Genomic DNA, 15,836 nt, shown 5'->3' with positions numbered 1-15,836 from the left:
TGTAGGTAGAGGAGCCTGCTGCCTATTCTGTTGAATGAATTTCAATCCCTAGAACACACAAAATAGGAGGAAAGAGTCAACTCTTGCAAGTGGTCATCTGAACTACTTGTGTACATACACACACAAACGCACACACACAAACACACTCAACAAAGTATAATAAAAATAAAAAATGAGATAACTTAGTCATGAAAATGTAGGAATGTTTAAATCATACAGGTAAGTAATATAGCCAGTATAAAAGACTAAAAAAAAATCATTCTTATATAATTACATTGAAGGATAATACTTGCAGAGGTGTTGTCAAGATAAATGGTTGCCATGGATTCCAGGAGGATGTGGGAAGGACTGATGAAAAAGAGGAGACTTTGGGGCTGTGAAGGACTCCGTGTGACAGTTAGCAGAGGACACAGGAGTTGTGCATTTTCTTTCACCCACAGAACTTTAAACACAGGTGAATATTAACGTGTACAGATTTAAAAGAAAGTTTATTTCTGAGGGAGGGGAAATACCACAAACTAATTTTGGCAAGACTAATGACTGTAAGTTGTAATAAGAATGGAAAGAAGAATAGTAACTGAGTACAGGGTGATAGCTCTAACTTTTGAAATGCCTATTCTGGCTATTTTTTTTTTTTTTTTCGAGACAGGGTTTCTCTGTGGTTTTGGAGCCTGTCCTGGAACTAGCTCTTGTAGACCAGGCTGGTCTCGAACTCACAGAGATCCGCCTGCCTCTGCCTCCCAAGTGCTGGGATTAAAGGCGTGCGCCACCACAGCCCGGCTCTGGCTATTTTTGAATAATAAAAGTCAGAAAAAAATCATGGGTACATCAGTTTAATTGTTTAAATCACTTCCCAAAGAGATAATGATTAATATTCCTGATAATCCCAGACATATATGCCGAATTTAACAGTTTGTGAAGGGCAGATGGAGGGACCCGTGCTTCTTAGCAATGAAGGAGGATCTAAGATAAAACTTAAGAGACATTGAAGAATGGATTGACTGGGGCATCATCAGTGTAATCTCCTGTCTGGCTTGTTTAGATACACATTAAACATGCTCTTAGTTTGTATTTCTGTTGCTGGGCTAACCCTGCGACTAAAGGCAGCCTGGACACGAAGCAGCTTACTTTAGCTTACAGTGCTTAGGCAGGGTAAGGGAGGCAGGAACTGAAGCAGAGGCCATGGAGAAGGGTGCTTTATGGGCTTGTTTACTATGACGTGCTCATCTTGCTTTGATATACCAACAAGGACTACATGCTGAGGTGTGACAGTGTTCACAGTGAATGATATTGATTAGTATCAATCATTATTCAAGAAAATGCCCTAATGACTTGTCTGTGGACATTCTAATAGAGGCATTTTCTCACCTGAGATCACTCTTCACAGATTACTCTAGCCCAATGGTTCTCAACTTTCCTAACACCCCCATCATAATATGGTGACCCCCAACCATAGTGTCTTTTTGCTATTTCATAACTGTAATTTTTCTACTGTCACAAATCATAATGTAAATGTCTGTGTTTTTCAATATTCTTAGCTGACCCCTTCAAAGGCTCTTTTGCCCCTCCCCCCCCCAACAAAGGGGCCACAGCCCACAGATTGAGAAGCACTGTTCTAGTTGGTGGCAAGTAAATAAAATCGAACAGGACAGTATGTAATATGGAATAAAGGAACACAAAATATTTATTATGGGAAAATCATTGAAAAACATGAATAAATACTTGACAGCAATAATGTGATAATTCAATATCAGTTAATTCTAATCAATACAATTCACAAATAATGTAGAAACTGAGGAAACCAGAAGATCATGTCAGACTCTATTTCTGCTGATGGATGCATTCATACATCTAAACACATTCTAAAAACAAGTACATGAAAGTATAACAACTTAGTGTTGCTAATAATATGACTTGATATATTCAAGTATAATATTATTGCTTTTGTTTTTATGTAATGAGTTAGGTGGATTCACTTAGAATTGGAAGAGTTACTTTGCATTTATTTATTTTATTTTTTATCTGTGGAAAATGGATGGCCTTACAGTTCCTCACATATCCTGATATGAAGGTACAAAGCTAGTATTTTAGGAAATTGCTTATGTCCCATTGATGTAAATTTTCTTGCTGAAACTTTACATTAATATTTTGTAGAACTTTTAGTGAACATTCTTTATAATTATCAAATATTCTTGCAGTTTTGTTTGAGTCTGAAATATTTCCTCAATTTTATTTTTAGTAAAACTAATTGTCTTCCTATTATAGCTCTATAGCATTTTAGAGAAAATGAGAGATGTTTTTTCACTTCCTTTTTGGTTAATAAAAAGTCTTGTTAGGAAGTTGTATACTCAAAGCTTCAAATAACTGAACCTTTACCAAGGACTGATATAAACTCAATGATCGAAGAAGTCCATGGCACATGTCTACACAGAGACTTACTGTACTGTAAGGGAGGCAGAACCATGTGTACAAACCTCATGTATAATACACTAAACACAGAAAAATGGGTGCGTGGAGAGAAGTAGACACACATACTGCAGTGTGTTAACATTCTGATATTTGTTATGTATGAATATTCTGTGTGTGTCTATGTGCATAATTGAGTTCATAACTTGATACTGCATGTTTTGCTAATAAGGACACTTGATAATAGGATTCAACCATAAAGGAAAAAGTCTTCAAGGTAATTGTATGTAAGGCACTAATGTACAATAAAAGATCAAGATTATAATGGTTATGAAAATGACAGATTGGGTAGAATGATGGTGACTTTTAGAACTGATTATCAGGTTTGCTAAGGGGAAGAGTGTTAGGCAGGACTTACACCTGTCCCTGGAATAGAGTAGGTACCTGGTTTATGCATGGTTAAATGAATAAATGATTGAATAAATATACAAATTTAATTTATTCTCTTGGTCCAGCTTCCATCTTCAAGTATATCTAATAATTGATGTGGTCTTCACAATTTTCCTATATAATTTGTACCATTTGAGTCCAAATCCTGCCCCAAAGAGTTTTGTTTTTACAACTAACATTTGTAACATACTTCAATCCTCATAATTTTTGTCATATTGCTAACTAATTACCTTGGTAGACGATTGTATCATATTTGTGACTAAATTAGTAGAATATTTATTTCTTTGATCTCTGAAATAGCAAACAGAATAGATAATATTGTACATCAAGATTTTCTAAAGAACACAGCATTGTAGACTATTGGGTTTCATGAAAATATCTTTATCCATCAATTCCTGATGTAAATTGCATGATTTAATGATTCCCACAATCAAAATGAACATTTCAGTAAAATAATTTGATATTAGAGAGAAGCAGCAGGAGTTTTTTTTATTTTAAAAAATTAAATTGGTCAACCCTAAGATCATACACAGAAGTAACATTATAAATATTTAGTAGAATAGATTTATGTATTTAGGAATGTTCTAAATACATACACATGTGTGTGTGTGTAGAATTATGTATGTGTGTGAATATATAGAAATATATATGTCAGCAATTAATTTAAAAGAAGCTATGAATTTGAAAATAGCAAGAATGGGAATATGAGAGAGTTTGGATGGAGAAAAGGGTAACGATACAATTATGTTATAAATCTAAAAACATAAAAATAATTTAAAAAAACAAAACAATAATCCAAACAAAAATAGATACAGTGAGGCAAAAATCCATCCTATAAGCAGTGACTCTTAAAAGAAAGTGAAGCTTCTGAGTCTAGACACATGATGCTTGCAGTTCACACATGGACTTTGCAAGAAGCACACTGGAAGTTCACTTAAAACGAGACATGGAGCTATAGTGCATGCTTGTAGGCTGAGGCTGCTCTCTTGTTTACCAGTTGCTCTGACCAGAAATTATCACTCAGAAACAAAATTATTTGCAATACTGTTTAACCAATAGCTTAAACGTTTTTCTAGCTAGCTCTTACAACTAGCATGAACTCATTTCCATTATTTTATATTTTACCACTAGTGTTGTGGTTTACCGGCAAAGTTTCAGCTGATAGCTTGTGTCTTTCCCTTCTAGTGGCTACATGGTGTCTCTCCGACTCTGCCTGCTCTATATATTTCTTTCAGCCTGGGTTTACTCTGTTAAGCCATTGGCAAAAGCAGCTTCCTTATTAACCAATGGCAGTAAAACATATTCACAGCATACATCACCTCCAACATCACATGCTCACTGTTTTTATACTCATTCTAGGTATGGTGTTTTCCAATGGGATTAAAACAGAGTCTCTTTCCTCCACGAATACATAGCAAACAGATATATTTTGCATTCGTCTTTGCACAGTCTTTTTTTTTTTTTTTTTAGAGCTAATGGGCCAAGCAGTGATTTATTTATTTTTTTTTCTGTTTTAATGCTCACTTTTATTCTAATTTTATTGATATTATTCATTCCTTACTTTCTTTTTTTTAATTTTTGTTTATTTATTTATTAAAGATTTCTGCCTTCTCCCCGCCACCACCTCCCATTTCCCTCCACCTCCCGCATCAAGTCCCCCTCCCTCATCACCCCTAAGAGTAATCCGGGTTCCCTGCCCTGTGGGAAGTCCAAGGACCACCCAGCTCCATCCAGGTCTAGTAAGGTGAGCATCCAAACTGCCTAGGCTCCCACAAAGCCAGTACGTGCAGTAGGATCAAAAACCCATTGCCATTGTTCTTGAGTTCTCAGTAGTCCTCATTGTCTATTATGTTCAGCAAGTCCGGTCTTATCCCATGCTTTTTCAGACCCAGGCCAGCTGGCCTTGGTGAGTTCCTGATAGAACATCTCCATTGTCTCAGTGTGTGAGTGCACCCCTCGCGGTCCTGAGTTCCTTGCTCGTGCTCTGTCTCCTGCTCTTGATTTGGACCTTGAGATTTCAGTCCGGTGCTCCAATGTGGGTCTTTGTCTCTGTCTTTATAAAGAGAAAAAAAGAAAAAAAGCAACTGTTGGTTGTTATTCATTGTCTGAAGCTACTTTCTTTGTTAAATGGATTCATTAACATTGTGGAGGCCTTTCTTAATTTTTATTTAATATTCACTTTTTTCATTAGATAACTCGAGGTGACCTATGGTTAGAAAATGTACCACTTCTGAATTATGCCTTTCTTCTTATGCTTGATGGTATACACGTTACTCCCAACACTTAGCACCAGGACAAAGGCAGAGGCGGAGGCGACATTATGTGATACTTCATGGTAGTTGTGATCATCTTAGAGGTTTCTAAGCCAGATGGAAATATATAGTGAGAGCTATTTCTAAAATATGTTTTTATTCTCATAAAAAGCAGTAATTTTTTTTTTGAGGTTTAAGGAAGCATCTTCCTTTATCTACTCTTGGAATATTCCTCCTAAGTAGTTTCTAGTCCATGAATTTTCTTCTGGGCCCGAGAGCCCTGCTTAAACTTCCTCTTCCTCTTGACTAGTGTGTCCTTTGTAATTCAGCATCATGGATAGAGTCCTGTGGAAATTATATCTTCAAATGAGCCGGAACAAACCCAAGTCATCAAATATAATTTCAGTAACGAACCTCAATGCTTTACATTTGAATACTTCCCCAAATGGTTACAATTTATTAATGTCAGATTAAAGGACTCTGTTCATTTTTCCAACTCAGTTAAAATACAGTCAATAAATGGTGCTGCCTTGGCCAGACTTCTAATGGATATTTGGGGAGTGTTTGCAATGACTCAACTAATGTCAGGAGATTATTGACATGCTTTCTCTCTGTTCAGAATATGCCTCTTTATGCAACCTTTTGGCGAATGAGATAACAATTATATATTGAGGTCATTATATCAAGAGCCAAAAAAGCTGCATCACCGACAAGTACCATCATATCAGTTGATAGGCAACCTCCTTTAATTTCATCACACTCCTTTGCTTGGCTGCTCTCATTGACAAAGATTTCTACAATCCATGAAGAAAATCAATGGGGTTAATGGTTAGTGACAAGGATGGAAACGGGCAGAAGCAAAACAATCATAAACAAGCAAGCAAAAACCACTTCATTTTCTTTGTCTCTACCATGCCTGATTGGAAAACTTAGTCTTCCCTATTATCTGGATGAATCACCTAGACACTGACAAATATTTTATCTTCTGAACTATGTTTATATTTGCACTTATCAACGATCCTTTAAAAGATAATAAATGAAGATGTGTTAGAAGTTTGAAAACATGAAAAGAATACTGAATATATATATATATATATATATATATATATATATATATATACACTTGCACAGGGTCTGAAAGCTTGCAAAGCAGGGGCATAGTAACATCCAGTTGATTAATTTAAACAGACATGAAAATATTAAAGGAGGGCCATTGTCAGTAGGAATGTTTAAAGAAGGATGGAAGGAAAACCCAGATGATTCTACTTGAGCCCACACTAGAGCGTCCTATTGCTTCACTTTGTCTGTTCTGGGAGCTAAATTACTGTCGTAGTGAATGTTAGAAAATGGGTTAGATTGGTGAGTTGCATATCAGATTATTTTATTTTTCAAATGTGATCTTTTATTGTTATCAAAGTGATACTTACACAAAAGGTTATAGAGGGTTCTACAAAGCCAATGGTGAAGAACTGTAATGCCCTAGGACAGTTATATTTCCCAATAGCATTGGCTTTCAGTGGCTCCACCTATGGGCTTGGCATTTATATTATTTAAAATACAGATGTGGATTTTTCTTGTTCATTGGCTTGAAGTATTAGAAAAGAAAGCATATTCAGAGAAGAAATGAGCCATTCTCTAACGTTTTTCCTCATTCTGATAGGTTGAAAGAGTGGCACTAATATGGGAATGACTAATATTTACTTAAGTGTTTGTTCCTTTACTAGACATTTGCCAAGAGGCTACATAATCAGTATATTTGGTCTTTTTACAACTTCTCATAAAATCCTATTAAAAACCATTCTTTTTGTATTACTTATGAGATAAATTGGATCAGAGATTTTGTAATACCTCTAAAATGATTGTAAATGGAACAATTAAAATTCAAACCTAGACCTCCCTTTTCAATAGTTTTGTTTCTAAGAGCCATACAGATTTCATTCTCACTAGAATCTTATCTTTTTTAGCTCAACAAATGACCATTGGTATTTACCTGTGCCATTATAAATTCTTGATAACCAACATTTTGTTGGATGTAAAATTAGCCCAAAGGGCACTGTAGTTTATTGAAATTATCTGCTTTTCTAGTGAATCTGGGCTTGATGTCAATTTAATTGCTATTTTGAACTTTTCTAAGATAGATATGTTTATCCATAATGTGTGGACTTTTAAAATGATACCTCTGTATATTCATCAGTTAATCCTCTCTGGATAAGATGCTATTAATGGGGATGCTTTTAAAATTAATCTATAAAAATGTGAATAATATCCAGTCACATTGATCAATATTACACAGAAGCAACACTAAGGTCATGGTTTCTACTTAATTAGGAAAATAATGGAAAGTGGAAACTTGTTTATTCCCAGGAATTGCCGGCACTGTTTAGAGATAAAATTCTGAGAGACACTAAAGGGAAAATATCTCACTAGTAACGAATATTATATATATGATATTAATAATAATAATGAATAATACATATATGATATTAATAGAGAAAAATGTGCATATGTGTGTATTACATGGTATAATAGACTTTACAAATAAGTTTCTTTTTTAAAAAAATTATTTGAAAGGTATTTTTCATTTTACACACCAAACACAGTTTGTCCTCTTTCCCCTCCTCCCTACAACTTTTCTCCCACCCAACCCATTGTGCACTCCTCAGAAAGGGTTAGCTTTCCCATGGGGAGTCAAAGAAGACTGGCATATCATGTTGAGGCAGGACCAATCCCCTCCCTCCTTGCATCAAGGCTGAGCAAGATAGTTTCTTTAATGAACAATATCTACCAATGGTACCATGGAGAGTAGCCTTGGGTCTACAAAATAAGAGTGAATCATGAGATTCATCACATCTAAGTTTAGAGAAAGTGTGTGATATGTTCCCCAGTAACATCAGCAAGTTCCCTCAATTCTAAGTAGAACCCTGAAAGATTGTGTTGAGTTTTTCTTTCAGTTTCAGTCACCAAATCTGATTTATATGTATACTGAAAAAATAACGTCTTAAAATTCCAAATCTATAATTTACACATTTTCAGAATATCTCAAAACCTATGGGGCTGGAGAGATGGCTCAGCGGTTAAGAGCATTGTCTGCTCTTCCAAAGGTCCTGAGTTCAATTGCCAGCAACCACATGGTGGCTCACAAGCATCTGTAATGAGATCTGGTGCCCTCTTCTGGCCTGCAGGCATACACGTAGAAAGAATATTGTATACATAATAAATGAATAAATAAATAAATATTAAAAAAAAAACCTATGAACATCTTGGGGAAAGAGAAAATCAAGAAAAAAAAATTAGATACCTTTGGAATGATGCTAAAGTAGGGTTTCTTGGACTGAATTCAATACCTAACAAGAAATTTGTAAAAAGATTAAACATTGGTTACAGTACACTGAAGTGTCTGACCTTGAATGTTAAGCTTGACACTGAGAACCACTCAACATTCTACTGGAATTAAAGTCTGTAGAGTTGAAAGTGTATTGTAGCAAGGTGATATGATAGATTTTGGTCTTTGAGAATTCTTCACACTAATGTCCAGAGTGACAGTACCACTTTGTAATCCCACTCACATTGAATGAGGGTTCCCCTTTTCCCATACCTCCAATCATTTGTTGGTTGTTTTGTTGATCTCTCCCATTCTAAATAAGATACAATGGCATCTCGAATTTGTTTTGGTTTGAGTTTCCCCAATTGCTAGGCATAATAAATATTTAGGGGATTTTTTTTTTTAGCCATTCTCTGCTTCTTTTGCTAACTCTCTGTTCAGATTCCTGTGAAGAAACTTTTCAGTTCCATGAAGTTCCCCTTACCAATTTTGACATTAATTCTTGAGCAAATGGAGTCCTTCTGCCCCTTTATCCTGGAGGGCACTGACTATGCATTCTTCTGACTATTTCAGTATTTCAGGTTTAGGTCTTTGATTCATTTGGAGTGAGTTTTTATACAACTACAAAATGTATCATCAGTATACGTTTAGTACTTCATAAATACCTAAAATAATAATATTGCAAAAATGTTTTTTTACATATGGATCTGACATGCAGCAAAGTAAGAAACCTTCCTAGGTCCTACATGTCTTTTACAAAACTCTACTTTCTGTCTTGCTTTCTGTGACTCCCATTCCTTTAAATAACTTCCCTTCGTTTTAGCATTTAGTTTCATTTCTTGATTTAACATCCCTGATCTAACCCCGACTAGTACACTGTGGGATGCCTCCTCCTCCTTGATGATACTAAGTCTCCCATAGAGTGCACTAAGGAATAACATCTCTGTTGGCATTAGGACACACCACATGAATGCATGTGTTTTCTGCTTTTATAGTGAATCTGTCTCTTGCTATGATTTAACCTACTCTGTGTTTATTTCAGGGTGCTTTATTCAGAGAAAGCTATTTGTTTAACTCTATTGACTGTGTTAGCCATGAGCAACTTATTGACAATTGGCATCTAAAGTACAGGCAGTAATCAATTAACTTGTATTAGCACGGCACCTAAAACTTGGCTCTCTCGTTGATTTTCTAACCTAGAAATATCAGTGGTGGGTTGTAGTCTATGTATGATCCAAACCACAGGTTGTACAAATTTGGAAGCACAGATGTGGGAAACAACAGAGCTTCCTCCAAAAGCCAGCTAAGGATAAGTTATAAAGTAAATGCTCATCTTATATGTCACATATAAGCTATATTCATAGATACTCATAGAAGATAAGACTCTTGGATGAGAGACAAAGTGTTTTTATGGCACATGGCAGCATAACAGGCCTCATGTGTCGTTTTAGTTAGGGTTTCTATGGCTGTGAAGACACACTATGACCATGGCAACTCTGATAAAAGAAAACATTTCATTGGAGCTTGCGTACAGTTTCAGAATTTTAGTCCATTATCATCATGGTGGGGAGCACAGTGGCAGGCAGGCATGCTGCTAGAGAAGGAACTGAAAGATCTACGTCCTGATCCACAGGAATCAAGGAGTGATTGGCTTGAGCAGATGAGATCTCAAAATCTAACTCCACATTGACATATTTCCTCCAACAAGGCCATACCTACTGTAACAAAACCACACCTCCTAATAGTGCCACACCTTATGGGCCAATCATTCAAATATATGAGTCTATTGTGACCATATGTACTCAAAACACCAAACATGTCCAATAGTGACATAACACCCACAGCCCTATATCAATGGTATTGAGTCTGTCCATAGTAGAGGCTGTGTGTTAATAATTCAGGGTATTGGGTGAGTACCCTTGAATTCTGCTTGAGAAGCTGCCCATGCCTAGCTCCAGGGTGGAAAGCTATGTAGAACCAAAATGTTTATAGTGATCTTTAGGTTACCTACATGGTTTTATTCAGGCAAACAGATAAGCCATAAAGAGTGTGAATGCTAAATTTACTTTGCAGAGAGAACTGCTGCATAAAACTTTCAGTCGAAGAGAGATGCTAAAAAGAAATCCCACACTAGATCAGAATTGAGTACAATAAAGGGTTATTTATTTAGGGGTAGACTCACAGATCACAGTCCTCTGCTCAAATAGGAATCAGCAACCTAATCCAGCAGCTGGAATGGAGAGGGAGCATGCACTTTACACTGGCATTTATAGTATAAGAGGCCACACCCCATTATGCTGGCAATTTAAAGGCTACTGACTGAAGTATTTCCTACAGCATTCAGTCTTGGTTTTCATTGCATCTGTAGCTAAGGAGAAAAATGCCCTAAAAAAATTCACAGTTCTCTAAAGAATACACAACCACAGTGGCTCTTTGTGCTAATTGAAAAATCCTTCCACTGGAGATTTTTCTTAAACCATAAAATAATATAGATGCTGCTATTTTCTTCATTGTGAAGATTTTGAAACTTAAATTGTATATAAAGGAACATGAAAAGTTATAAGAAAGCCTTATATTTTAATTTAGAATGCAAATGGTGGAACTAGAAAAACCATCCTGACTGAGGTAACCCAGACCCAGAATTACGAACATGGTATGTACTCATTCATAAATGGACACTATCTGTAAAGCAGAAGATATCGAGCCTATAGTTCATGTTTCTAGAGAACCTAAGTAACAAGGTGAACCCTAAGAAAAACATACATAGATCTACCTGGAAAGTCAAAATACACAAGTTCACCTGACAAAATTAGGAGCATGGGGTTGGGGGAATAGGAAGAGTAGAGGGGGAAGAGGAGGGGAAATGGGGAGCAGGGAGAAGAACTTGAGGGAACGGAATAGTCAAGATGGAGGAAGGACAGAGATAAGAGCAAGAAAGAGATATTTTGGTTGAGAGATTCATTATAGGGCTAGCAAAAAGCCTGGCACTAGGGAAATTCCCAGGAATCCACAAGGATGACCCCCAGTTAAGACCTTGAGCAATAGACAAGAGGGTCCCTGAACTGCCCTTGCCCTGTAGTCAGACTGATGAATGTCTTAAATAGCACCATAAAACCTTTATCCACCAACTGATGGAAACAGAAGCAGACACCTGCATCTGAGCACTGGACTGAGCTCCCAAAGTCCAGTTGAAGAGTGGGAGGAGTGAGAATATGAGCAAAGAGGTAAAGACCATGATGGGGACACTCTCTGTAACAGTGTACCTGAGCTAATGGGAGCTCATCAACTCCAGCGGGGTAGGGAAGGAAACAACATAGGTCCTAACTGGTCCCTCTGATTGTGGTGATAGTTGTATGGCCGAGACAGACTGCAGGGCCACTGACAGTGGCACCAGGATTTATCCCTACTGCTTGTGCTGACGTTTTGGGGACTTATTCTTTTTGAATGGATACCTTACTCAGCCTAGATATAGTAGGGAGGGCCTTGGACCTTCCCCAAAGCAATGTGCCTTACCCTCTCTGTGGTGTGAAGGCGGGGGCTGGTGTGGGGGGACAGTAGGCAGGAATGGGAGGAAGGCAGGGAATGGAAACTGGGATTTGTATGTAAAATGAAAAAAAAAGGTTGTTTTTTTTTTTAAATAAAAAACAAGTAGAAGAAAGTGGCTGGCTGATAGGAAACATTCAGAGCTCTGTAGTCACCATTTTCCATTCTCCTGTTAGATGATCGCCTAGTGTATGAGCTGTAGAAATACTAAGTACTGTGTGCACTCAGTGTTCTCCCTGGGAATCTTTATCACCCCACTATCCTTACATTTTATCTTCTCTTTACAGCTATATCATATGGTATAAGACAACTACAATTCACATTGCTTCTAACACCCCAAGCATATTTCCTCATTTGAGGTATGGCGATAAACTTCATATTTATTTGTTTGTTTGTTTGTTTATTTACTTATTTATTTGGTTTTTGAGATGGAGTCTCTGTGTAATGGCTCTGGCTGTTGTGAAACACACTTTGTAGACCAGGCTGGCCTCAAACTCATAGAAATCCAGCTGTCTCTGCCTCCTGAGTGCTGGGATTAAGGGTGTGTGCTACCATGCAGAGCTCCTCTCTACTTTTAATGTGGCCTGAAGAATGACCTTTGAGACCGTTGGGTCCACCATGTTTGTCAAGAAAGGTCATAGGGCTGACATGTTGGGTCCAGGAGTGATGCAAACCATGATTTACTCTGGGATCACATATAAATGTGAAAGGGAAAAAGTGACTCCAAAAAGTTGTCCACTGAATTCCACCAGTGCTCCATGGCGTGCACAACCACACAGATACACAATATAGCATCACAGATACGCACATCATGTACACATGGAGTAATCAGTGCATAAATAAACATAGTACAAGGTGGAATTCTTCTTTCAGCAAAAAAAAAAAAAACTTATAAAACTTCTGTTTTTCTGAAATAAAACCAAAACATCATTACAGTAATGGAAAAAAACCAATCCTTCCTGTGGGGAGTTGCTGGGAATGTTACAACGTGACAAGCCTCGGTGTACGCAGCACCTTGGAGAACGTGGTATGTTAATTTCAGAAACAAAGTGAATCAGTACCGAAAGAGCAGGCATGGTTTCTACAAGTTAATAGACCTCCGTGAAAACCAACAAACCCAACTTTTATTCGTTCAGCAGCTTGTGACTTCTTTCAGTAAGTATTTAGTCTTTCTAATGTGTCTGGAAGAGTCCTCTGCCCTGCAGAGAGAGAAAAATGCAGAAAATAAAGGGGTGAGTGTACTACCAATTGCTGTGTAGTTTATAAAGGAAAATTCAAACTCAATTTTGGAGAGCACACCCACAACCCCAGAACAATAATTCAGGCAATGGAAGAAAAAGAATGGCAATCCAAGGCCAATCTGGGCTATAGATAGTGACTTTGTGTCAATAGCAAATGAAATTAAGTTTATAAAAAGATAAATTTAATGTCTAGGTCCATTAACAAAAAAATGAACCCTGTCTCTTGATTTTTAGCTTAGAAAATTGGATACATTTATATAGGCACATCTTACCTTATGTGATTCCTCACAATTTTATTTTGGTTTAATAGCAAACATTAAAATAAAATTACTGTTATTTACAATTTTTCTATGGGACAAACATTGTGGTTAGTACTATATGCACTGAGATTCTACTATTTTGTAATTTATCTTGATATAGGAAACAGAATATATTCAAGAAAGCTAAAACTTACGAAGCAGTACTTCCCTTACAACTAAGTACATTATTGAGATAGCTGAGAACTCTGTATTCTCCTCGTATCCCCCGACAGGCTCAGGGCACCCTGTCAGCCTCATCCTGCAGAACTGAACCTGTGATCTTCGTTGTATTTTTTCTGTGTGTACAGAGTACGAGCTTATGCATAGTTGTGCATGTGATGGTTTTAAACTTCAGAATAAGACATAATGTTGCTATAGTTTTCTGAATATGATTTGTATGTGTGTGTGTGTGTGTGTGTGACTCTTTGATAGCATGCTGTCTCTTTCTCTTTAAGATCTGTCCTGAGCAATATGGCAGGCGTTAGTCACATATGACTGTTGAAGATAGTTACCAATTATTTTCTGAGGCTCACTGGCTGTTCTTAAATGCTCCATAAATGCTTTTAGCTGTTGGCCAGTAAGTTGTTCTTTTAACTCCATGTGAGATCTTTTTTTACATTGATATAAAGGGTCTTATTTACTCCTTTTTGGCATTATAATCCACAAAATATTTCTACATGTAATAGTATAAATGAATAATATGTATACATAGATGAGATTTTGGTGTTAGTAGACTCATAAGGCCCACAAACAGGGACATATTGCCTTACAAATTTTCTCATTTTATATATGTTTATCTTCTTGCTTTGGATATACTTATGTTTACTAAATATCATTGTTACTGCCGATTAGAAACAGCCACACTAAGTGTGCATCTGTATGGCACATGGGTGCCTGTGGGTGAAAGCACGTAAGTCCACACACCACCTATAAAGAAAGCTGATAAAAGGTCAGCATTCCCTGTGACTGTTTTTAGAGTGTTTTATTATCTAAAATGGTAGGCACTGAAATGTCTTTCTTTCTCTATCTTCTCTGTAACATGATTTTTAATCTTCTAGAAACCAATGAAATTTTGCAACCATATGTGCAAGCTATAGAAATATAAACCATTCCTGTCATTGTCAGTTTTGATTGTCAGTCTCTTAGAGTGTCTCTCGGATCAGTCTATAAAACTGTTACTACCAGTATAATAACCTTTAATATAAGTTTGAGAATTAACTGATTTGTTTTATTTGACAGATATGAATGCTAATGGTTAACATTATATTCTCAATATCTCCCCAATATTAGCCGAAGGCCTGTGAGACAGGTCAATGGGCTTAAGGTACTGATGTCAAACCTGATGACGGCAGTTCAATCTGTATAACCCTGAAGAAGAAAACCAACTCTTACACATTGCCTCTAACATACATGGATGGCACACACACACACACACACACACACACACACACACACACACACACACACCATGAGCAAATTCTAGTAAAATTTAAAAAAAACCTAAAATTATGTAGCCAAAATAGGACAAAAAATTGTTCCTAGCTTAGTTTAAAATAAAAGATCACAACAATTTCCTGACTAAACAGAAAGAAAATAGCTACAGCAAAAGAAATACGTGGCCTAGTTATTAATGCATCTAATTCTATTGTAATTGAGAAGAACACAGGCATACTACAGGCAGAAGCCAAAATGGCTTGCATGGACTTCACGGCAAATGAGCAGTAAGTGATTTCCTGACTTCCCTCCTGCCACTGGGCAGCCACTGACTGACGTCTCCTTCATCTTACACTGCACATTAGAGTGGCCGCTGTCAGCCTCTCCAAGGAGAGGACAAATTGCCTTCTGCTTATATCCCCATCAATCAGAGTAATAGCTATTTCCTCAAAGCCTAGCAATGTGTCCAGCTCAATCAAAGCCCCAGTCGTTAGAAAGTCTCCAAAGTCAGAATGAAGGAGGTAGAATTCAGAGATTAGAGTTTATCAAAAATAATGTGCCCGTTTAAAGATTTTAATTATGTTTTCTCTTTCCAACCCCTGGCAAAACTGAGTTCTTTGACAGAACAGCGAGGAACCCATCAGAATGCAGATTAAAATGTCTTGGTTTTATTCCATTTCTGTAACAGCTGCATAATGTCCAAAGTGTAACTCTGATTCCCTCTCTGTGACTCCTATGTTAAATAATAATAACAATAAAAACCTTTAGTATACCACCAAAGGTTTCTAAAATACCATACTCACCCCTGTCTCTGCATAGCAATATCATTTTCAGTGTTTGCCACTTTTCAGTCTCGGGTCCTATAAGTGCCCTAGAATTTGTGTATCTG

The sequence above is a fragment of the Chionomys nivalis genome, chromosome 1 (assembly GCF_950005125.1).
Source record: "Chionomys nivalis chromosome 1, mChiNiv1.1, whole genome shotgun sequence".
In the NCBI taxonomy this organism is placed as follows: Eukaryota; Metazoa; Chordata; class Mammalia; order Rodentia; family Cricetidae; genus Chionomys; species Chionomys nivalis.
Note: the sequence above shows the minus strand (reverse complement) of the source record.